General features: G+C 37.8%; 1 protein-coding gene and 1 long non-coding RNA gene across 2 annotated transcripts in view; one reads left to right on the top strand and one right to left on the bottom strand.

Annotated features, from left to right (window-relative positions):
• LOC115644557 (potassium voltage-gated channel subfamily KQT member 1-like) overlaps positions 1-24,414 on the top strand; it is a 798,115-nt gene that overhangs the window by 263,336 nt on the left and 510,365 nt on the right. The gene's annotated exons all lie outside the window — the stretch shown is intronic.
• LOC115637686 lies at positions 5,754-23,021 on the bottom strand. The gene is made up of 3 exons (XR_003997326.1): positions 23,011-23,021; positions 14,231-14,234; positions 5,754-5,834 (listed from the first exon to the last, which is right to left on the bottom strand). It is a non-coding gene; the product is annotated as an uncharacterized LOC115637686 (long non-coding RNA).

Consider the following 24,414-nt stretch of genomic DNA (forward strand, 5'->3'; position numbering starts at 1 on the left):
ATAATGCTGGGCTTCCTTTTTTTGCCCTTTGGTAAAGCATATGCCAGAGCACAGCCCTAGTTTTACAAATCACGCAGAGATCTTTCTTGCCTTTGTATCAGAATGCAGGGTCAGTCTGTTACTTTCTGTAGTGCCAAATCTAGATCATTTGCACAGAAAACAGGCGAACCAGATTGCATTCATCTTGTCAAATGTATAAATAAGCAAAGTAATGTTTAAACCATGAATATTTTGCGCAGGACTTTTTTTGGGGAAGGGAGGGGTTTACTCACAACCAAACCTGCAAGATAGAAGGGAAAGTGATTAGAAGACCAAGAAGTTTTAAATATTTATTTCACCTGTCTTTTCCTGAAATAGAAAAGAAGCGTGTGCGGCATTACTTTTCCAAACTTAATTTTAAGTGTAATGCCATGGAAAATGTTCATAGACTTATTGTTCTGAAGTGATTATCCTTTAAATCATGGCTTTTTCACTGGCTGCCTTCATCTGATCCTGAAACTATAAATGAACTCCAAGGCTTTGATGTTGAGGGTTCGAACTCAAAGGAGATTTTCAAGGTCTTTGAAGTTGAGCTCTAGAAGGGACAATGCACTGTGCACTTATTCACTGGGGGAGTGCTGTCATCATAATACAGCTGAGTCTTTGCCAGTGTAAATTTATCATGGATGTTTGAAGTAGCTTTATTGCATCGGTTTTCCTTTTATTTCAAAGTCAGGACATGGATAAAAATTGGTGGGCTTCTGTTCCTGTTTCATTGCATTTGTGTGAAATGAATAATTGTATCAAAGGCAATATAATTTGGACAGAATTTTGTGGCATAGAAAAAGGAATCTTTTGGCAACCCCTCTCCATCTTTTTAAAAGTTGTTTTAAAAAAAAATCAGCGATGTTTCCACTCCCATGTCTAGTTTTCCTTAGATGATGACAAACAGGTGAAGTGTCATCAATGAAATTAACTCAGACTCTAAAGACTCAAAATTTGGAGGAAGCCATTGAAATTTAAAGATCAAGGATGTGCCCTCACATTGCAACAATATTGCTCTTTAAGACCCTGATCCTGCAATGAGATCTTTGTGGATGGACCCTCTATGCTTGCATGGATCACTTCTGAAGTCAGTGGGGCTTAGCATGGGTGCAGGGGTCTTGTGCATAGATCATTGCAGGACTGATGCCTAAATTGAGAACTAGCATGCTGTGACGTATGACATCATAAATTCATGTAGTGAAGAATGAATGTAAGACCCAGCCCTTTGAAGTGCTGAGTGCTTCCAGTGTCGTGCTGTGCCCTCTCAACTTTAGATCAGTGGATGCTGAGGGCACTCAGCACCTTCCATCACCAGGCTCATATTTGGTACATGACATTAAAAGCAAAGTAATTAAAGTGATAGAAAAAATATTTCTGGGGGAAAAATACTGCATTCTTAAAGGGATGTGTTGGATGTGTTGCCAACATTCACAATTTTATCACAAGTCTTGTGATATTTGCTATTTTTTTCTAAAAGCCCTGGTTCCTGGAAGTATGTCAGAATCACAGTTTCTGGGTGTTTTTAATCAAGTTTCTAATCCTTGTGCTTGTGGAAAAAAGCTTGGTCTGACATGATTTTTGAACAAGCGTTGACAATGTTGAGGTTTTTTGTCTATCGTATCCTGTTACCATTACAAGATGCACTCACTTTAGTACACTGCTTACAAGAGGCAAGTTTTGTGAATAGTTCTTTGGAGAGTTAACAGTATATCACGTTTTAGAGGACTCATTGTAGTTGGGAACAAGATAAATAGAAGAGGATTAGTTATAATATTCCCTCATAAAAATGTGTGTTCTTTATGTGTGATATTGGTAGTTATGTGAACATTATAGGGAAAGTAGCTAGAATACAGCTAACTGTAAATATTGTACTATGGGTTTAAGACCTATCTGTAATAAATAGTAATTTACAGTGTAAGTTCATAGACTCATAGACTCATAGACTCTAGGACTGGAAGGGACCTCGAGAGGTCATCGAGTCCAGTCCCCTGCCCTCATGGCAGGACCAAATACTGTCTAGACCATCCCCGATAAACATTTATCTAACCTACTCTTAAATATCTCCAGCGATGGAGATTCCACAACTTCCCTAGGCAATCTATTCCAGTGTTTGACTACCCTGACAGTTAGGAACTTTTTCCTAATGTCCAGCCTAAATCTCCCTTGCTGCAGTTTAAGCCCATTGCTTCTTGTTCTATCATTGGAGGCTAAGGTGAACAAGTTTTCTCCCTCCTCCTGATGACACCCTTTTAGATACCTGAAAACTGCTATCATGTCCCCTCTCAGTCTTCTCTTTTCCAAACTAAACAAACCCAGTTCCTTCAGCCTTCCTTCATAGGTCATGGGGGTAGGGACCATGTTATATTGTGCACTTGAGCAGCGCTAGCACAATGGGGTCCTGATCCTGACTGCAGCCTCTTGGTGTTACTGCAGCATAAATAGTAGAGTTCTTTTGGTGTGTGTTCAGGGGGCTATTGGGTGAATTTCATTCATAATAATGAAAAAACAATGGAGCTGGCTAATGCCTAGCATTCATGTCTCTCAAAAATCCATTTCTATGCAAACATATTTGTATTTGAGATAAGAAGCAAATCCATCGTGTAGGGTAAACAGATATTGTGTGAGCGTCACCATATAGTTCTACCAGTGCACTTTGGTCTTTGCATCTTGTGCTGCTAATATTTCATGTTTCAATCCTTGAACTCTGCCTGTTATACTGAATTGCATGGTGGCTTATTGATATGAACATTTGATTGAAACCACCAAGCTCATATCACTTGTGACCTGAAACAGATTAAAACAGAAGTCTTTACAGATGAAAGGCTTGAAGGTTTATCCTCTCCGCTACCTAGTCCCAAAGAGCTATATACTTTTTTCTGTAATTTCATGGTCCTTTTGTTGGAAACAAGTGTCATGGGACTGGGAATAATGACATGCTGTGACTGGCTGTTTCAATAAAGACAGGATTATGATGATGAGGGTTTTTTCTTTCTGTCCTTGCCTGTTTGTGTGATAAATATTACAAAACTCAGCTGGTAGGTCCATCTTGATATTTCAAGCTGATATTAACTTGTAAACAAAGAGCTAGACTAGGGCAATTTTTTTTTATATTTGAAATTTGAAAGGTGTGTTTTGTGTGGAATTACAAGAGCCATAGCAACTTCATGAACAACTCATATTTTGGTCTCAGTTCAGCAGATGCTTCAAATATTTTCATAGCCTGACCCTATGCTCGGTGCTCCTTGTTTGTGAAACTTTAGACAGTCTTTTATACATGTGGCTGTTTCTTGGACTTGTATTAGATTTTTTTCCCAAAGAGTTTTTGTTTGCTTACAGGCACACTGCTATTAGATTATATTAATTAAGAATAAAAAATGAATGTACAATATTTCTCCTCATACCCTAGCCCTAAACTAATGCTCCACGGCCCTGTCATAACCCCTAAGTTACACTGCTTTGGTTCCCTTTGCATTCAAGGGCACACATCATAGCCACCATCTATCCACCTGGTAATTGGTTTAGGCTGTCTTTGGACCTCAACAGTGCTATTCCATAATTGGTGTGGGGGGTTGCCATTGGTCTAAGCTAGCAGCTTCCATCCCCCATGTCATAAACAGATAGTTAAGGGTTAATGTCTCTTCTACCTGTAAAGAGTTACAAGCAGGGAACTGGACACCTGACCAGAAGACCAATCAGAAGACAAGATACTTTTAAATTTGGGTGGGGGGAAGCTTTTGTGTGTGTTCTTTGTCCATTGTGTGTTCTTCTCTCAGAGGGTCTGAGAGAGACCAGACATTACTACAGGCTCTCTAAGTTTCTTTTCAAACAGTAAGTAAAAACAGGCAGTTTAGGTTTTTTGATTGTTTTACTCTATTTGCAATTGTGGATCTGGCTGGTTAACTTTTATATGTCTAGTTGCTGGGAATATTTTGATTTGTATTGGTACTGGGGGGAAAGTCTCTTTCTGGTGTCTGTAAGCTATAGGACCCTGTAATATTTACATCTTGAAGTTACAGAGATAATTCTTTACTTTTTCCTTTCTTTTATTAAAAGATTTCATTTTAGAGAACCTGATTGATTTTTTTTTCTTGTTTCCCTTGTTTTATTCCAGGGGATTGGGATAACTCACCAGGACAGGTGGGGGAGACGGGAGGGGGAGAGATAAAATCTCTCTCTGTTTTCCTTGAATCTGTTTGCCTCTTTGTGGAAGGGAAGGAAGATGCTTCTCTGTATGGTGATTTAAGAGGTTGGATCAGTATCTCTCAGGATAGCCCAGAGAGGGAAATTCTGGGAGGGGGAAAGGTAGGGGAAGGGTTTATTTCTCCTTGTTTTAAGAACCCAAGGGATCTGGGTTCTTGGGGTCCCCAGGGAAGGTTGGGGAGGTCAGAGTGCCCCAAAACACTATATTTGTGGGTGGTGGCAGTGCTATCAGATCTAAGCTGGTAATTAAGCATAGAGGATTCAGGTGCTAGTATCTCATTTTCTGAACTCTAAGGTTCAGATCTGAGAGGGAATGCTATGACACCCCACCAGACTGTGTTCCCAGAATGTCCATAATACTCCATCCCTGCAACTCAGATAAGGAAAGGCATGAAAGGGAAAAGGTAAATGGGAGTGATGTGTAATTATAATTATCTATATTTTCATTCATTTTTTACAGTCCTTTTGTTCTTGCCGCATAATTCCAGTGAGTTTAAAAGCTCACAGGCATCCAACTTAGCTGCAGTTTCCTACAAGTATTATCACAGGAATCTAGCTATTACGCATGAGTGTTATGTCTGTAACCACAGTTACGAGGTAACTCATTATCAACAAGTGTTAATCATGTAAATTCTTAGGAGAAAAAAAGGGCTCCTGTGTTTTGATGTGCACTGTGCATGTTATTCCATGGAGTGGTGCCACAGCTTCTCAGTCCCTTCTGTATCTTTCCTTTTACTGGAGTACTGGGCCTCTTCTGAGCCTCTAATACCGGTGAAAAATAGTGATTTTTTGTAGAAGAGTATACAGTACTATAACTTCACCCATCACTTAAGGGGGACTCAACTGTGAATCTGTATCAGAATGAGTTAAAGCCTAAGGACAGACCTTTTTTAGCCCAAGTTTAGCTTCATGTTCTAAATGCCAAAGGGGACCTTTAGCCTCATCCCTCTGAAATGTTAGCTAAGTGTCCCTAGACGAATGAGTGGTACTTCAGAGGTGGAATGAGACCTTTGGGCAAATCCAAAACACTTGTCTGCGAGTTCATTTCTTTAACTTTATTTAGAAACTGTTCTTGAAGCACAGAATCCTAGAAATACAGAGCTGGAAGGGACCTCCAGGACTAATCCATCCCCCTGCGCTGAGGCGGGATTAAGTACAGCTAGGCTTTTTGTGGCAGGTATGTGTCTCTGTTTTTTAAGAACCGCCACAACCTCCCAGGGAACCAGTTCCAGTGCTTAACTATCCATATAGTTAGCAAGTTTGTCCTACTATCCAACATAAATCTCCCTTACTGCAAACTAAGCAGATTACTTTTTGCCCTATCATCTGTGGGCACGGAGAACAGTTGATCACTGTCCCCTTTCTATCAATCATTTACATATTTACTATTATCCTCCTGTTCCCCCTCTTTTCTACAGTAAACAGGCCCAATTCTTTCAATACTTACTTGTGTCATATTTTCTAAACCTTTTATCCTTCTTTTGCTCTCCTCTGGATTCTCTCCCTGGACTGTTCATATCTATCTTAAAGTGTAGCACCCAAAACTGGAGACAGCACTCCAGCTGATGCCTCACCAGTACTGAGTAGAGCAGAACAATTACCTCCTGTGTCTTACATACAACACTCTTCTTAATACACACCAGAATGGGGTTTGCCTTGTTTGCAACAGCATCACACTATTAATTCACATTCAATTTGTGATCCATTATAATCCCCAGATCTCCCCATAAGGATTCCCAGATCCTTTTCTGCAGTATTGCTGTCTAGCCAGCATATTATGTCTTTTTAAGGGTTAATTAAACCCAGAAAAGGCCTGTTGTTCCACTGATATGCTAAGAAAGGGTATTAAAAATGCATTGCATTGCTAGGAGACACTGGGGGCAAGGTCTCAACTGTGGCCCAGGCTTGACACAGAACAAATCAGGGGTGATGTGACAAGGTGGTATAGATATCTTTTCTATATCTTCATCAATGATTTAGATAATGGAATAGAGAGTACACTTATAAAGTTTGTGGATGATATCAAGCTGGAAGGGGTTGTATGTGCTTTTGAGGATAGGATTAAAATTCAAAAATGATCTGGACAAACTGGAGAAAAGGTCTGAAGTAAATAGGATGAAATTCAATAAGGAGAAATGTAAAGTACTTCCACTTAAGAAGTAATAGGTTGCACGCATACAAAATGGGAAATGACTGCCTAGGAAGGAGTACTGCAGAAAGGGATCTGGGGATCATAGTGTACCACAAGCTAAATATGAGTCAACAGTGTATAACACTGTTGCAAAAAAACCAAACCTCATTCTAGGATGTATTAGCAGGAGTGTTGTAAGAAATACACGATTAGCAATTCTTCCGCTCTACTCTATGCTGATTAGGCCTCAACTGGAGTATAGTTCTGGGCACCACATTTCAGGAAATATGTAGACAAATTGGAGAAAGTCCAGAGAAGAGCAACAAAAATGATTAAAGGGCTAGAAAACATGACAATGAAGGAAGATTGAAAAAAAATGGATTAGTTTAGTCTGGAAAAGAGAAGACTGAGAGGGGACATAACAGTTTTCAAATACATAAAAGGTTGTTACAAGGAGGAGGGAGAAAAATTGTTCTTTTGAACCTCAGAGGATAGGATAAGAATCAATGGGCTTAAATTGCAGCAAGGGTGGTTTAGGTTGGACATTAGGAAAAACTTCCCAACTGTCAGGGTGGTGAAGCACTAGAATAAATTGCCTAAGGAGGCTGTGGAATCTCGATCACTGGAGATTTTTAAGAGCAGGTTGGACAAATACCTGTCAGGGATGGTCTACGTAATACTTAGTCCAGCCATGAGTGCAGAGGACTGGACTAGATGACCTTTCAAGGTCCCTTCTAGTCCTATGATTCTGTGAAAGCTTATTTGCACTGTTAGAGTAGCTTGCAACCGGCTAGAATTTATACAACCATAATCTCCTCTTAATTCCATGTAAACAAATTAGTAAATTTAAAAATAGACACTCCTGTTTTCAAATGCTCTTGTCTCTGTTCTCTTCAATATCATACTTCTGCAGTACACTATACTAACACTGGCCTGTTCCCAACTGGTCAAATTGCTCTACTGTTAGGCAGGAGCCCACAATCTGAAGACCGTTATTGTATAAGAGGAAGGCTTGTTTCTTCTCATCCTAGTTCATTTTCTTTGTTTCTAATTTGTCTCTAATAATGCAATCGTATTTATGCCACATTAATCACTATTGTATCTAGACGCCTTTTGGCAGCTATAGCACCTAAGGATTCCAACAACATTTTTGATTCATAGCAATGAACTGAGCTGGACTGAAGACTTCCTTTCCCTCTGACAGTTTGAGAACTGAGACTCAGGAATGTAACAGTGGTGTGTGTGTGTCATGCTATTGTATATTTAGGCTTGGAAGGATTAGCTTTCTGTTGGTAAATGTTGTTAAACGTCAGTTTCACTGCAACCAACCAAAATATATTTCCATCTATGATAATTTACATTTAAAGGTAGGCAAAGTACAAAAAATGATTTGAGAACTTAACAGAGCTTGATTTAAGGATATTTACTGTCTATATTTTGACATGTGCTATTGACAATTTGTGTTTTTTTAATAAAAGTTTAACTTATTGAATCTCAACATCTACTGTCATTAAATAATTGTATGACTCCCCCCCAATAATTTCCCGTAATTATGAACATTTAAATAAATAATTTAAAAAATGCTTAAAAATAACATTGATATTAATCATCAAAATGATACAAATAATAATCACTCTGCCAAGCCTACATATATTGTTATTCTCTCTAATATACTAAATTTATGCTTCAAACAGTATATTAGAGATGTATATGACTGAATTATTATGTATATATTTATTTTAAAAATGAAGCTTGTATTACATGTCTAATACACAATAGTGTATTAGAGAGAGGTATGTATGTGTATATACACACAATAATAATGCTCTCAGTGTATTTTAAAGATGAAGCTTGTATATCCTCTGAAAAGATATTATAGTTTTATGGGTTTTTCATTCAATTTAGTTTATGATGGAAAATTATTCCCCATTATCAAAGCTGGGTGAAAGTGACCTCCAACAAAGCAAATGTCCCTGACTTCTGCCATGATAGCTTGCTGTTATTGCAGGAGTAATATGGCCACCTAGAAACCACCTCTCCTTTTTAACCTTGGGGCTACAGTGCACTGGGTTCCCATATTCTCCACTTAAGGAAAGAGAGGGCATTATATGGTCCTCTATTTTTTCCCCAAAGAATGATAATTCTAAACACTGTTACTGTTTCATATTTTAAATCTTTTCTTTTTCTTCATATGTAGGTTCCTCAATCTATTTGTATATTTAAATTTGTATTGGTATTTTTATTATTAATATTAATGTTTTCATAATTAAGAAATGATTGTGGAGCACTCAAGTGTACTGGCCCAGGGCAAGGACATCTTTATAGGTTTCGCTCTTGTTCCAGGTGTAGCTGTTATGAGCTTGCAATGTGACCCTGTAATTTATATAAAATAAAGAAAATGGTAGAATGACAAGATGATATCTCGTTGGACAAAGTTCTGTGGTGAGACAAGCTTTCGAGCTCACACAGAACTCCTCTCAGAACTATTCTTCAGGTCTGGGAAATGTGCTCAAGGTGTCACAGCTAAATGCAAGGTGGAACAGACTGTTTAGCATACAGACTTCTTCCTTGGTGCATATTCTGTGGTATCTGAGTGCCTGACTATAGATAACAGATAGATTACTTCATGTGCTTGGGGTGGTTGGTGGATCCGTGAAAGTAGATGTGATGATCCGTGGATTTCTTGCATGTAGTTGACTGCAGGGACTACTTCTGCTAAACAATACCTTGTTTTTAACCATGACACTAGGAGTAACTTTCCCAGACCTGATGAAGAGCTCTGTGTAAGCTCGAACACTTGTCTCTCTCAGAAACTGAGGTTGAACCAATAAAAGATATTACCTTACTCACCTTGTCTCTCTCATATCCTGGGTCTCACTCGTCTACAACAACACTGCATATAAAGTGGTAGAATAGCACTCAATGGGTAGTGAACATCTCACTACACGTCACCATGGTTTATAATGGACTTGCAACAATGCCAGTGCCAGAAGGACTTCATAATCATCACTGAGGAAGTGAATAGATGAATTTGGTGGCTTGAAGAAGAAAAAAGAACTGGTGAATGGTACCTTAATGAGACAGACTGAGTGGGTGGGGTTGAATGGCACTTAGCTGGTGTTTGTTACTGAGATGAGGGTTAATTGTGGGCTTGTGTGTTTGCCTGATCTATATGAAAATTATATTCATATGTGAGCGAGAGAGAGTGTATGTGCATGTGCGCTGAGATATGGGATTTATGAATGGGTGTGTGTGTGAGAGGCTGTGTAAAGGGAAGGGAAGGTTGTGTTGAGGGTTTTGTGTGTGCTTGTGTGTTGGTGTGTAGTCATGTTTGTGTGACTCTGTCCATAGACAAGTATGTGCATGCAAGGACTAAAAATGTACTTATCTACGAGAGGTAGAGGTGGGGAGGCGGTATGAGCTGGTGATCATCTTTGTCAAGGGATTATTCCCACTTTGAACTTTAGCATCCAGAAAGTGGGGACCTGCATGTACCCTTCTAAGCTTAATTCCTAGCTTAGCGCTGTCACCAACCAAAAATATAGTGTTTTGGTACACTTCCTGTCTTCCAAACCCTTTCCTGGGGGACCCAAGATCCAAACCCCTTGGGTCTTAAAACAAAGAGAAATAAACCATTCCCCCTCCTTTCCCCCTCCCAGACTTTTCCTGAGAGATCACTGTGATCCAAACTCCTTGAATCTTAAAACAGAGAGGAATTAACCTTTCCCCCTCCCGCTTTCCCCCCCCCACACTCCCTGGTGAGTTCAGATCCAATCCCCTTGGGTCTTAAACAAGGGAAAAAAATCAATCAGGTTCTTAAAAAAAGAAAGCTTTTAATTAAAGAAAGAAAAAATAAAAATTATCTCTGTAAAATCAAGATGGAAAATGTTTACAGGGTCTTCAGCTTATATAGACTAGAGGGACTCTCTCCCCACTAGCCTAAGATACAAGTTACAGCAAACAGAGGTAAAATATCCATCCAGCAAAATACACATTTACAAATTAAGAAAACAAACATAAAACTAATCCGCCTTTTCTAGCTAGTACTTACTATTATGAATATGAAAGACTGTTTTAGAAAAAATGGAGACAGATCTGGTTGCATGTCTGGTCCCTCTTAGCCCCAAGAGCGAACAAACAACAAAACAAACTGCACAAACAAAGACTTCCCTCCACCAAGATTTGAAAGTATCTTGTCCCCCGATTGGTCCTTTGGTCAGGTGTCAGCCAGATTCACTGAGCTTGCTAACCCTTTACAGGTAAAAGAGACATTAACCCTTAACTATCTGTTTATGACAATCTTAATGTAGATTTGTGTGTGAACTGGGAAATGTTCTTTCTGATTTTGCAGGGCTGAAATATATATTTTTCCATGTATGTGTGCATGTGAGAGAAATTTAAATAAGTAGTTTTAATTATTTTATTTTAATCTGGAAAGTATTAATGTTGCAAATCACTTGGGGTCTGTTTTTTTTGTAAACTTGCAGGAGTTTTGTAATTTTATGTGACTGCTTCTCTCCTTCTTGTGTTTGAGTAAAACAAGAGGCAGGTCAGGTTAATTTATATGATCTGTCTTTATGCATAGTGTCAGCATGAAGAGTCTCCAGTTTAAAAAAGGAAACAAAAAGACTGTAGAAAGCTCATAATGAGTAAATGCTTTGTGTTGGGCAAGAGCAAATCATCAAATTTTTCTTCTTCCTTTGTTTATGGAGGTGGTGGTGAGGGGATATATTTTTGTTTTGTTTCAAACAAGCCTTCTTTTCTAAAAGCTCCTTTCCATAAAATGAAAAGTGATGGCTCCATCAAGTAACATGTTATGTCAACATGGTTGACTTTCTTTTCTTCATTTTAATGAACAATTCATTAGTTTTCATTCCAGTTAATGTAAAGGTAAAAGAGAGAGGCCCTGAAGCAGGTATTTTTAACCAGGCATCTTAATCAACTGTACTTTTCACTCGTGTTTATATTATGTGCAGGCAAACTAAGTTGGCCTTGTTTTCACTTACTGTGCTAACAGAGTGAATGAGCCAAGTTCTCTTCTAGCAGTGGAGCTACATAAGAAGTTTATAAGAGAGTCTCATCCAATGCAATTGTCATAAACAGATAGTTAAGGGTTAATAGAACAGAAGTACTTCATGTCTCTTTTGCCTGTAAAGGGTTAACAAGTTCAGTGAGCCTGGATGTCACCTGACCAGAGGACCAATCAGGCGACAGGATACTTTCAAATCTTGAGGGAGGGAAGTTTTCTGTGTGCTGTTAGTTTTTGGTGGTTGTTCTTTCTGGGTTCTGAGAGTGACCAGACGTGCAACTAGGTTTCTCTCCAATCTCCCTGATACAGGTTCTTATAGATTCAAAATAGTAAGTACTAGGTGATAAGGCGAGTTAAGCGTATATTTGTTTTCTTTATTTGCAAATGTGTATTTGGCTAGAAGGAGTTCAAATTTGTATTTTGCTGAAAGGATTTTAATTTGTACTTGTATGCTTAGGCTGGGAGGGTATTCCCAGTGTCTATAGCTGAAAGACCCTGTAATGTATTCCATTAAATTTACAAAGATAATTTTTTATTGTTTTTCTTTCTTTAATTAAAAGCTTTTCTTGTTTAAGAACCTGATTGTTTTTTTTTTATTCTGGTAAGACCCCAGGGGACTGGGTCTGGATCCACCAGGGAATTGATGGGGAGAAAGGAGGGAAGGGGGAGAGAAAGGTTAAATTTCTCTCTGTGTTAGGATTACTTTCTCTCTCAGGGAGAGTCTGGGAGGGGAATTGAGAAGGAGGGGGGAAGGTGAATTTTCCTCTCTGTTTAAGATTCAAGGAGTTTGAATCACAGTGATCTTCCAGGGTAACCCAGGGAGGGGAAGCCTGGGAGAGGCAACAGTGGGGGAAAGGGTTTACTTTCCTTGTGTTAAGATCCAGAGGGTCTGGGTCTTGGGGGTCCCTGGGCAAGGTTTTGGGGAGACCAGAGTGTACCAGGCACTGGAATTCCTGGTTGGTGGCAGCGCTACAGGTTCTAAGCTGGTAATTGAGCTTAGAGGAATTCATGCTGGTACCCCATCTTTTGGACGCTAAGGTTCAGAGTGGGGATTTATACCATGACAGCAATATTGAAAGATGAGGCAAACCTGAGACTAATGATCAATAATAAAACCATTTTTTATGCTTTTCATAAACATATGTGTCTCTAAAAACAGGCTATAACTGAATTTTGTAATCACATTTTAACAAGTAAGACTGGGTATTAAGAACTAGAAAGATGGACATCACACTTTAATTATATCTATGCAAATACTTAAAAGCTATTGGCCATACTTGGTAAAGTATATTAGCTGGAATTTTCCATTCATTTTCTTTTGTGCTTAGACCAACAGTTAGTTTTTTTCTCTTGTGTTGTGTTCACATGTTGTACGGAAGGAAGGGAGGGGTTCAACTTGCACTATTTCACAATAACCAAGTAAAGCAAATTTTAAAAATACAATAGTGTTGACTTTCTTTGTCTGTGTATTCAGGCCAAGATCTTCACAAGTGAGTAGTGATTTTGGGTGTCTGAATTATGAGGTGACCTTTTAAAGAGGAAACTTTTAAAGGAGCCTTTTTTGAGAGAGAGAGAGAATGTTGAGTACCTACACTCTGAAACTTAGCCACCTTTAAGGTGTCTCAGACTGACTTCATAAAAATAACTAGTCCACTTTGAAAATCTTTGTCTTAGTGCTGTAAAGCATCTGAGATATTTTCAAAACTGTAATGGAATGTATTTGAAGGTTTCCACATTCCTGTCATTACCTGAGTGTACTCAGCCTGATGTGAACTTCCGTGATAAAATGATCTGTTTTGACTATCAGACATGATATCCAGGAAATTTCTTCTAGTCCAGGGGGTGCAAAATGGTAAGTGCCTCTTTACAATAACATGGCTGGCAGCTGGCAGGCTACGCCAGACCCACTCTCTGCTCAGGAACAGAGACTGTCCCATCTGTTTTGTGCTAAGCTACAGAAAACTTGGAGTTTGAGGCTTCCAAAAGACTTTCAGATTACCTCTCTCAGGGCTCACTAATGCCTGCCAACCATATCATTGTTAGTTTTACTTACTCCTCTTCGCTTTATTAAGCAGAATGAGGTATAGCAGCCAGTACTTTTGCTTTTACACAGATAAGGAATACAATAATTAAGCTTTAGTTTGATTGGTGCCATATTTATAATTTGGAACATTCTGAACATATGGTTATATGAATGGCAAGATAAGAACTTCTCCTATACTTATTAGGAGTTGAGGGTCATGGCATATATTATTTGAAAGATAATTTCCCCTAGATTGGCAAAAAGTTTGATGTCACAAGGTATTACCATATGTATACAAAATGGATATTTTGTCTAACTAGCAGGATTTAAACTACTTCTAAGATAACAGGAATTAAAGATAATACGTCATTCAAATGTTCATTTCCTTTAGATTTGAAATGAAGTTTCAGATTTGAGCTATGACCTCAGTGTCATGATAATTTGGCCATTCTTACTATTAGGCCTGTGTAAAACGTTAACAGTGAAATAGAAACCTGTGTTTTTTAGTTCTTGAGTTTTCTTTTAATTTCACACACATGTATGAAACATCATAAGATTTTGCTTGAAAATTAGATTTCAGTGAAACAGTTTGAGAGAGCAGAGGAGAAGAGGGAGTGTAATTCCATTCCTGTTACGTGTTCATAAAATGTATATTCTTTCAGGCTTATGTCTCTTCAGTTTTTACTCTGTTCTTCCTTATTTTAGTATAATTTTTTCTTGATATTCATTATACGTTTTAGATTTCCAAACTTTTTTTAGGTCTGTACTTTCAGTATCTAATTAAAGTAGTTACTAAAAGTGTATGTATAGTTTCTTTAAAAACTACCCTTCAGGATATATACCTATAACATACATTATATAAAGCACAAGAGTAGTTAGTAATTTTTGAGCCAATACTTTGACATTCAAATGCTTCTTCCTATGAAAATGAATTTTCACATTAAAGTGTGCAATATTTTGAAAGTTCACATTTTGGAGTTTGTTTTTTGTGATAACTGGCATTTCTTTAAAAAATCCAATTTATTTCTATTTTAGTTTTATTAGGATAACACAATTAGATGTGTTTTTACACCCCTCGCTATACCATGTAATTTACTGGTTTCTTCAACTGGTTCAGAAGATGAAGAAGAAGAATACACTCACCCTTCCTGAAAACAAAGTTTTGTTTAGAGCTTTGGAAAAAAATTAAAATCCATTAACATCAATTACAATTACATGTAGCTGATGTTAAACATGTCTTTATTCCCCCTCTTTATCTCTCTCTCACTTTTTTTTCCTCTTTATCTCTTTCACTTTGAATTTAACTAGTATTTTAAGAGCTCAATTTCAGGTTTCAGTTTCTCTCAGCAAAAGTAGTTCATGACCTTTATTATCAAGCTTAAGGTTAGCATCCATGAATAAGTTGCCAAATATGCATCATTATTATATTTTTGACAATTTAACAGAGGAAAATGTCTCTTAGAAAGATAAAGTATTAGTAGATCACCCATATATCTACAGTAGCCTTAATGAAAGGTTAAAGCATTGACAGATAAGTAGTTAAACAATTCTAGCATTGTACTTTCTGCAGTACTTTGAAGCCATTATGTTTCATTTATAGTTAACTTGCCCCATTCAGGGCATAGATAAAATGTCAGTCATGCACTGTAGCCCTGAGGTCATGATTATATGAAAGCTTCTTTGACAGAGTATAAGTGATTTGGGATAAACAAGTGTAGAAAAATTTGTTTATTTTAAGGACCAGCAGTAGACTTGGAGTGTATTTTCAGTAGGTTTAATCCATCCTTACAAAACTACAGTACTTTCAATTTAAAGGAACAGTTATATTTGTGATCCCCACAATTTGACCTACTGTTCTTTGTCTTGTATCCATTTGCCAACTCCATATAATTCCCAATATTTTTTTTCAAAAGGAGTTAATAGTAATATGGAGTAAAAATGATTTTTTAGAATGTTGAAAACTACCTTGAACATTGTCCTTTTCTAAGAAGTCAAAGCTGTGATGATTTTATTAATTCTCAGCTCATTCTTTTTCCTACTCTTTGTAGCATTTCAATCAGGAGTGATAGCAAATCAGAGAATAAATCAATGAGTGCAAGTTAAGAATATGATTGACCTGATTCTGATAGAGCTGTCATTAATATAGGACACTGTAGTTCAATATTTACTGTGGTGTAATCCACTGGGGGAAGGAAGCTTTTATGAATGACACAGTTTTAAAACTGGCTTAAAACAAGTGATAGAAGCAAAACCTAAACTAAAATTAAAGCATTGGGCTCAAGGGAAGACTTTTGCAAGTGCATTCAGTTCTGTAATAAACCAGCTGCAGAAGCGGGTTTCAAATTCCTACACTAAAACTGAGACCCACAGATCTGCCCTCTATCCCCAAAGGTCAAAGGGCATTTCTCCTGCAGGCAGAGTGGCAGCTTGTCTAATAAATACAGGACTGTTACCATGACACAGAAGGATCATTATACTGAGTAAGCTGACAAATAATTGGAACATTTCTTCAAGTCTACATGAGGCAGTTGAGAAGACAAGCATAAAGTAGGTACATATGTTCTCTTTGAAAGACAAGTGGGTTTAAGAAGTATGCCCTTAATAACTTTTCAGAGAGGTGTCACTGATAGTTTTATTGCATAGGCCTACCAAAACCTGTTGGAGAATTAATGATATTGGATATGAATCCTACAATTGGACTCTTTGCAGGAATTTAATGAAAAAACATTTTGGGGAATACAGGAAATAGGCAGACATTGATAAGGATAGATTTTTTTTTACCGTGAATTATTAATTCTAGTGATGCTTGCACTAAACAATTTTCAAGTTGGTCCATCTATACCCTAATCTATGTGTTTTGACACAGTGAAAAAAATGTTATTTTCTTCATCTTTTTGAGTAGTGTGCAATAATCAGTTTAATTCCATGATTTATGGTGACATAGTAGGCTGTAAATTCAATATCCCGCCCCCCTTTAAGTTTGAAATTATATTGTAGAATCTCATCAACTGAATTAGTTAACAAATACATATGGGATAGAACCTAAAATAGGCTCTTCTGGTTTTGGTTTTGTTCAACAGAAGGAAAATATTAGAGTAAACACTGAGGAAAAACTAAGAATAGTTGAGCAATAGAACAAAGCTATCCAGGGAGGCTGTGGAGTCCTAAAAACTGGAGCTAAAAAGCAGCACAAGACACTTATTAAGCAAAGGTAGTTTATGGATATTGAAATCAGTCTTGCCTAGTTATGTTATATGGGGATAGACCAGGAGACCCAGTAGAGAGTCTATCCATCCGTTACTATAATGTATGAATAAACAGATGACTCTAAAATTGATTTTTTTCATATTTAATTCTCGTGAAATATTTACATTGACTGATCATTACTTAGCATTGCTCAGTTTGAATACTGCTTCTATGACTTTCGCTTTATATATTTTTTTAATTCTTATATATTTAAAGACCAAAAGGTGAAATGTAAATACGCTCCAGAAGACTCCGCTGTCACATGTTCTTCTTTTTCTTGCATTTTCTTGCTACCAATAATTCAGGGTTCTCCCGGTTGAGCATGTGTGTTTGATAATATGATTGCTGATACATGGATTGGAGGAGAAGGTACTTCTTCTCTGAGTTTAAAAGAAAGAATTTCATGGTGGATCAAACTTGACAAATGAGAACCTCTGTATAAAAAGATAATTGAAATATCGTGGTTATGTCAATCTTCCAGTGTTGGAAAAAAAAGTAAAATTTAATGTCCCTTATAAAAGCAAACCAACAAGAACCAATTTAACCTTAGTTGGGAGATGATATAAAGCCTGCAGCTGTCAATATCAGTACTGCATAGCAGACATAAATCAGATGGTTGTGAAATAGGTGGATATCAAGGTGACGTGGGATAACATTAAATTGACGATATATTGCTTAGTTATTGTACCATACATTGTATTTTATGTGACTCAGGAGTAGGGGAGGGGGAGGAATCAAACCATCTTGATGTAAGATGATGTATAGAATGTGGCTCTTTGAGTGAACCAAGTTTCAAGATATTCTACTTCTTGTTGGCTCCATATGGAACACTGCATTTTAGGTGAGTTTCACATTGTTATTGTGTTCCTTATAACTTGAGTTCTTCTCTGAGTCTCAAAGTGAGAATCCATGTGAAGCCAAAACAGTAAAAAAGCCCACATGAACCTTTTTCTACCCACAATTCTGTAGCTTTCATGTAATTGCAGGACAATACATTCTAATGTGAGTGACGCTTCATTTTCAGGGGAATTGTCCAATAGCTCTCTTTTGTTTCTTATTTCTATAGTTTTGTCTCTCTCAAAAGAAGATCCCTGAAGACTATATCAACTGTGGCTAATATCAAACTGTTTCAGGCCATAGTTGTGAGGGAAAGAGGATAGTGAACAGTTGTTTGTTGGGAACAGAGAGCACACAGGAGATGATGTTGGCGTAGTCTTGTGCCACTGACTCAGCTCAAGGAATCACTTGTTCCTTTGGTTGGTACTGTCAAGCTTCACGGTCATTCCTGTGTGAGGGCTGTAGATCTGAGGAACATGGATAGCCAGCACTCATGTTGTGTATGACTAAACAACCAAAGCAAAGTGTCATCAAAAGTCTGACTTCATACCTTCCATTTCAAGTTCCTCAGAATGGAAATCTTTACAAATGTCATTCACTGGCTCTTGCCCTAATCTAGTAAATGGGACACACCTTTGCTTCCTTATTTACAAATAATAGTTGAAAGTAAAAGGCAACTAAGAAAATCATGGGAGGAGCTTAAAAACTGTTGAGTAAAGACAGCATAAATATAGTAGATGATTAGAGGAGTTTTCTCAATAGGATCAAATTATGCATAAGAACATAAGAATAGCCATACTGGGTCAGACCAGTGGTCCATCTAGCCCAGTGTCCTGTCTTCTGACAGTAGACAATGCCCTGTACTTCATAGGGAATGAACAGAACAGGTAGTTCTCAAGTGATCCATCCCCTGTTGCCCATTCCCATCTTATGGCAGAACTGAGGCTAGAGACACCATTTAGCCCCCTTAGTTTCCATTTCAGTGGTTGCCACCAAATAACCCACACTGTGTGTTGGTAGGTGCCCAACCTACTTGAAAGTGCTCTTCCTGGGTACAAGTGGGAGAACTAAAACAAAGAGTAAAGGAGAATGGTATTTGACTGAATATATCAACAAATTTCTGTCTAGTCCTTTTGTGGTCTAACTTCTCCTAGTGGTCCCATACCAGCCAAAAATGTAAAAGGTAATCTTCCTTTCTTTTACTGGGCATGCACAGTTTTGGGAATGCTGTGAAGATGCTAATCAGACTAAAAGATCTGAACTGAAAGATAAAATCATAAGATGAACATTTCTACCTTAACTATGCTTTTCAAAGTTCAACCGTGGCTAGTTGCCTGTTTATGACACGTATATATTTCTTACAGAGTAAAAGCCCATGGAAAACACTTATGTTTACCTTTTCATAAGTTTAAGAGTTAAGATTTAATTCTTGTGTCTCTTGCTGAGCTTTTTAAAGCCATGCTGCTTAACAATATCAAAGTTATACCACCTGTCCAGATGAGTTAAAGTTGATGCCTTTGACTTGTGCCTTTGTGGAAGGGCTTATGATGATGATTGTTTTTTCAGGGAAAGGAGGGAAACTCTAATCTTAGTTCCAAATCATCAAGGAAAAAAAATGCATCTCAAGATCATAGGGATTTTTTTTTAAAGAAGCTGGTCATGTTGCTGTTTATATCCTGATCACCACTTATATGTGAGAGCTGAAGAGCTCAGCTCAGTGAGTAAGTGCAAAAGACTACTGTTTAAAGTTTGTTTAAACTGTACTAATTTTGGGTGGTCGTCTCTGGATGATACATGGGAATGTATGTTTGAAATGTGACCCATCTTCAAACCTGTAAATGTGGGAAGGAGAAGGCTCCACTTACTAATCAGTTTCTAATTTTTCTCTCTGAAATGCAGCAAAGACTTTAGTTTGTAGCAGATGCCTCACTTCTAAGAACTTTACTCCAAGATGGGGTGTTCTTAGTTAGGTCAGCAGCTTGAAATGATTAGTTTTACAAATCTCTGCAATGGTCACTTATTTTTCCCTGTGAGTTTCCATTTTCTTCTCCCTACATTTTCATCTGTATAATGAAAGGAAGTTCTTGTAATGTGAAGAGATTTCCATATATGCAGCATGAAGGAACATTTAATATTTGATGTTTTGGTCAGTTTAAACACATTCCTTTTTCTTAGGCTTTGAGAGATGAGTCACTAAAGCCTAGAACTTTAAGTTGCATACTTTTAAGTAGACTCAGATACAAGAGGAAATGAAGAATGAAATCAAATTTAGAATAGATTTTATTTTTGCTATATTTTAAGTTTAAAGTTTAAAAATTATTTAAAAGTCAGGACCATAACAATGCAATGGTACACAGAGAGCAGAACGGTCAAGACATTCCTATGTAGTCATTTGTCTATGGATTTATACTCAGCTCCCATTGAACTAAGTGGGAGCTGCGCAGACACACATCTGAGAGCAGAATATGTTTCATGGTGATTCTTACACAATTTTCAGTGTTGAATATCTTCATTGATGGCAATTTCATAACCTACCTGGTCAACTTCTTCTATTGCTAACTTGTTTGCAGGGGTGGAGGTGTGGGGATGGAACTGGTGGTTTGAAAAATAGTGATTGGTATGTTTCTGTGAATTCTCCTTTTCCCATTTCTTCTCCTCCCCAAGGAAAATTAGTGTATAATCATAACCCTCCACCTTTACCCCCTAGCCTATTCAAGCAGTATGAAGAGATATTTAATATTGCCACTAAGGATGTGGGCTTTGTCAGAACAGCTCTGCAGCTACAGTGGGGAAGGAAGGATGGTTAGGGGACCTAGTCTGGAATTCTGGAGACCCAGATGCAATTCCCTGCTCTGCCACAGACTTCATGAGTGACTTTGGGCAAGTCACTTAGTGTCTCTGAGCTGTAAAAAGCAGCGAGGAGAATAATAGCACTTTCCTACCTTACAGGAGTTTTAAGAGGATAACTACATTTAAAGTTGTGAGCTGCTCAGACGCTGTGGTAACAGGGGCCATGTAAGTAGATCTAGTAGAGGTCCTTTGCCCTAGCTCAGGTTGCACTGTTTCAGAATAGGACCCCAACTGGGGCTCCCTTGTTGATATCAGCTGCCAATATAGCACAGGAGGCTTATATTTATTAAAAGTTGTTTGTTTTTTATGGAGTGCCTGAACTTCCATTTAAGTCAATGGTAGGATCAAGCCTATGGCCAATCTCCTTTTGCAGCTGCTTTGATTTGTTGCTGGCCACCGTTCACCCAAGGTGCAGTTTGGATGGGCAGGAAGGAGGGCAAACATCAACCATGCATGTCAACCTCTAGAATAGATCATTATGTCTTAAATTCAGAACCAATGTGAAGGGTAATGCATAGGAATGCAAGAGGGGAAAGACTTGCTTTTGTTTTGGCAGGAAGGGGTGTTAAATTCAACAGCAGCTGCAATTCTTAAAATAATTCATTAACTTGTAACCTCTTGAGATATGTTAACATTGTGTAGCTGTAATTTTTTTAAGACTGTCCTCTGTTAGACTGTTTGAAGCATATTGACACAGGTACTGTATCTCTCTTGTCACTAGGGCTTTGGTTTTAAGGCAGCCACTTCTTTCCTGTTTTGCTCTCTGCCAACATCTCCATATTCTCATGTGCCCAAGGTAACAATCAAAATCTTTGGGTCCTGATCTTGCAGCTGGTTAACCATCCACTTTTGCATCCATCCATTTGTTAGAGAGTGATCTCAGGATCAGGGCATTGATTTGCTGTGATAATCATCTTTCTGTTCTTCTTTGTACAGTGAATAGCTCAGTGGTCCATGTTTGGGGCTCTTAAATACCACTTTCAATATAAATAAACAAATACACAAGGAAGGTACTGGAATTTTACAAACTGAGCAATTTGCTAAAGCAGATCTAGTTTGTAACTTGGGAGGGTAATAGCAAGGCACCTTGCACATCTGTGTTTCAGATCACCTTCACTTTAGTTTAATGGAATGACAGAACCTTGTAACAGCATTACCACACAGGCCATGCAGCTGCATTAAGAATGTACTTCTGCAACTGCTACATCTAATGAAAACACAGCCATTGTCATCAACTTTCTTGATGTCATACAAATATATGTTTTTATAACTTTTTTTCACCGAACAGAGATTCTGAGAACTCCAGAAGTACAGGGTCCGTTATCACTCTTGTTTTAATTTATTTTATTAATCTCATATTGTCCTTCTAGGCAGTGTTGTTGTAGCTGTGTTGGGCCAAGGATATTAGCGAGACAAGGTGGGTGAGGTAATATCATTTATTGGAACAACTTCTGTTGGTGGGAGAGACAAGGTTTTGAGTTTAGACAGTCTTGTAGCATGCAATTTTTTTCTACAGATCTGAAGTTCTTGATTATTTAGGTGTCTCTGCTGCAGTCCACCCTTTTTTCATACCAACTTATAATGGTGATGTGTTTCAGATGCACTGAGAAGACCTGAATTGGGTTTATCTGCAGTTGCAAAATAATCTCAGGGCAAACTGAAATTCAGCGGGCTTCATTTTTGCTACAAATTCAAAAGTCAAATCAGGTCTATCTATAGGTTCATGGACCTTTTAAGCCCATCTGGTTGTATTAATTTAACTCACTGCCACCCTCCTTTGTTCTGCCAGAGGTAGATTTTGAGATCTTCAGAGCTGGTGACACTGTTGGTTAGTATGCCTTTATCTGCTCCCATTTCAAAATGGGGTAGCTTAGAGTGCCTTAACAAGCTGTTACTGTACATCAGCAAAGTCCTCATGTTAGATACACACCCCAGCTTGTCACAAACTAAATGTTTTCCCAGGCTTTTTCTGGGGTGCAGTAATGCAATTAATAGATGGACCGGGTAGATGGTCAGGTTATGTAAGTAGCATTTGAGGTTAGTAAAAGATAGCAAGCAGAAGGTCTTTTGTAATTAATTAATTTGTTTTAAAGTTAATTAATTGAAGATATGTGTCCTAAATTTTCAAAAGTGACTAGTGATTTTGGGGGCTGAACTGGAGACACCTTAAAAGAACCTGAATTTTAGAGGACAGATGTTCAGCACGTTAAGCAAATTGGGCACCCAAACAGCACAGGTCACTTTTGAAAATGTAGGCAGATGTATTTCACTGTCTTTGTGCATCCTATATTTTTGTTGTTGTTTTTAAATAACATTTAGTAACATGGTTCAGATAGATGCAGCTTTTACATTCCAGTAAATACCACAGCCTCACCCTAGTCCAGGGGTCGGCAACCTTTCAAGAAGTGGTGTGCCGAGTCTTCATTTATTCACTCTAATTTAAGGTTTTGTGTGCCACTAATACATTTTAATATTTTTAGAAGGTCTCTTTCTCTAAGTCTATAATATACAACAATATTTTAGTTATATGTAAAGTAAATAAGGTTTTAAAAATGTTTAAGAAGCTTCATTTAAAATTAAATTAAAACACAGAGCCCCCGGGACCAGTGGCCAGGACCTGGGCAGTGTGAGTGCCACTGAAAATCATCTTGCATGCCATAGGTTGCCTACCCCTGCCCTAGTCTATTACGTATAAATTATTTTATATTATTTACATGCTTTTTATGTTAAAGTAAATATTGTGTGATTAGTTAAAAATAGCTGCCCTGTTTTCCTGAATCATAGATACAAATCAGAAAATACTCTCTAAATCTCTGTATTCGCTGAAAGTTCTCAATATGTAAGTTTTAATTACTTCCTTCATCTTTTCCATACTTGAGTTTGCAGTGGTACATGTTATTTGTGAAATGGTAACTAATGCTTATATTAAATCATTAAACATTTGAGTCTGTAAATATAGAGAGCAAACTATTCAAAAGACTGGTTTCAGTTGGTAAATGTATTTTCAAAGTGAAGTGAGTTCTAAAACTAATGCAGAAAGATTCAGAAGTGCGTGCATCATGCCAGATTGAGAACACATGAATGCTTAAGCATGTCAGGTCATTCACAGGGCACTGATCAGGCTTATGGGTGTATTAGAAAACAGTAGGAGTGAAATTAGATTGTGTTCTGTTCATAGTGGTAATCCCACAAGCAGCATGTGACACTTTCTGTAATTATTCATTTGCCCCACATCTCATAAATATTTGTGACCTGATCAAATCTGTTTAAGATGTTGTGGGGTTAGGCATGGCATTAAAGCAGACTTTTCCCTAGGGACACCTTCCTTGGTGATTTAGACTCATGAATTTAAGGCCAGAAGACACCATCAGATCATCTAGTCTAACCTCCTGTGTATTATAGGCCAGTAACACCAGACTTGCTGGTCTTCACTAATTCTTCAGATACCAGGTTGCCCTCTTATAAAATCTTTTTTCTCAGCATGTCTTTCTGGGGTCAGCCTTTAAAATTTGGTGCAGCCAAGTAGCTGTGACCTTTAAGGTAGCCATTTAGCAACTATCAGTGCTGTGTTGGCTGAATATTTCTCTCTTTCAGCTGATAAATACAGTCTACATTTCCCCCAGACCCTCTCCCTCCAGTTTTTCCTTTGATTACTAAGGACAGAGCACACTCTCACGGTAGTTATAGTAATTTTTTTTTTTGGCTTCTTTTTCAGTTCTTCCTCTTTTCCTTTTCCCAGCAATTAAAAGAAGTAAGTGTGCTCAGAAAAGCAAAGGCCCAGTATTAGGGTGTTGGGTCAAACATACTGCAAGCCAGAAGGCATGTAAGTCTTTTGCACAGGTTTGCCACTGGATTTCTATTCAGACCTCTATCATCATACAGTCACAGGCCCAACCTTTGAGTAGAGATAGATAATCCTTCCAAAATGTGAGTTGACCTTCATAGCTTTATTCTACGGACTCATACATTCTTTTACTTGCAGCCTAACTTTGGTACAGATAGTCCCCTACACAGGAGTAACTTATGTAGGAGATACTGAAATCTGCAAAATTCGCTGGGCATTGTTCTCTTGGG

The sequence above is a fragment of the Gopherus evgoodei genome, chromosome 1, assembly GCF_007399415.2.
Source record: "Gopherus evgoodei ecotype Sinaloan lineage chromosome 1, rGopEvg1_v1.p, whole genome shotgun sequence".
NCBI classification, from domain to species: domain Eukaryota; kingdom Metazoa; phylum Chordata; order Testudines; family Testudinidae; genus Gopherus; species Gopherus evgoodei.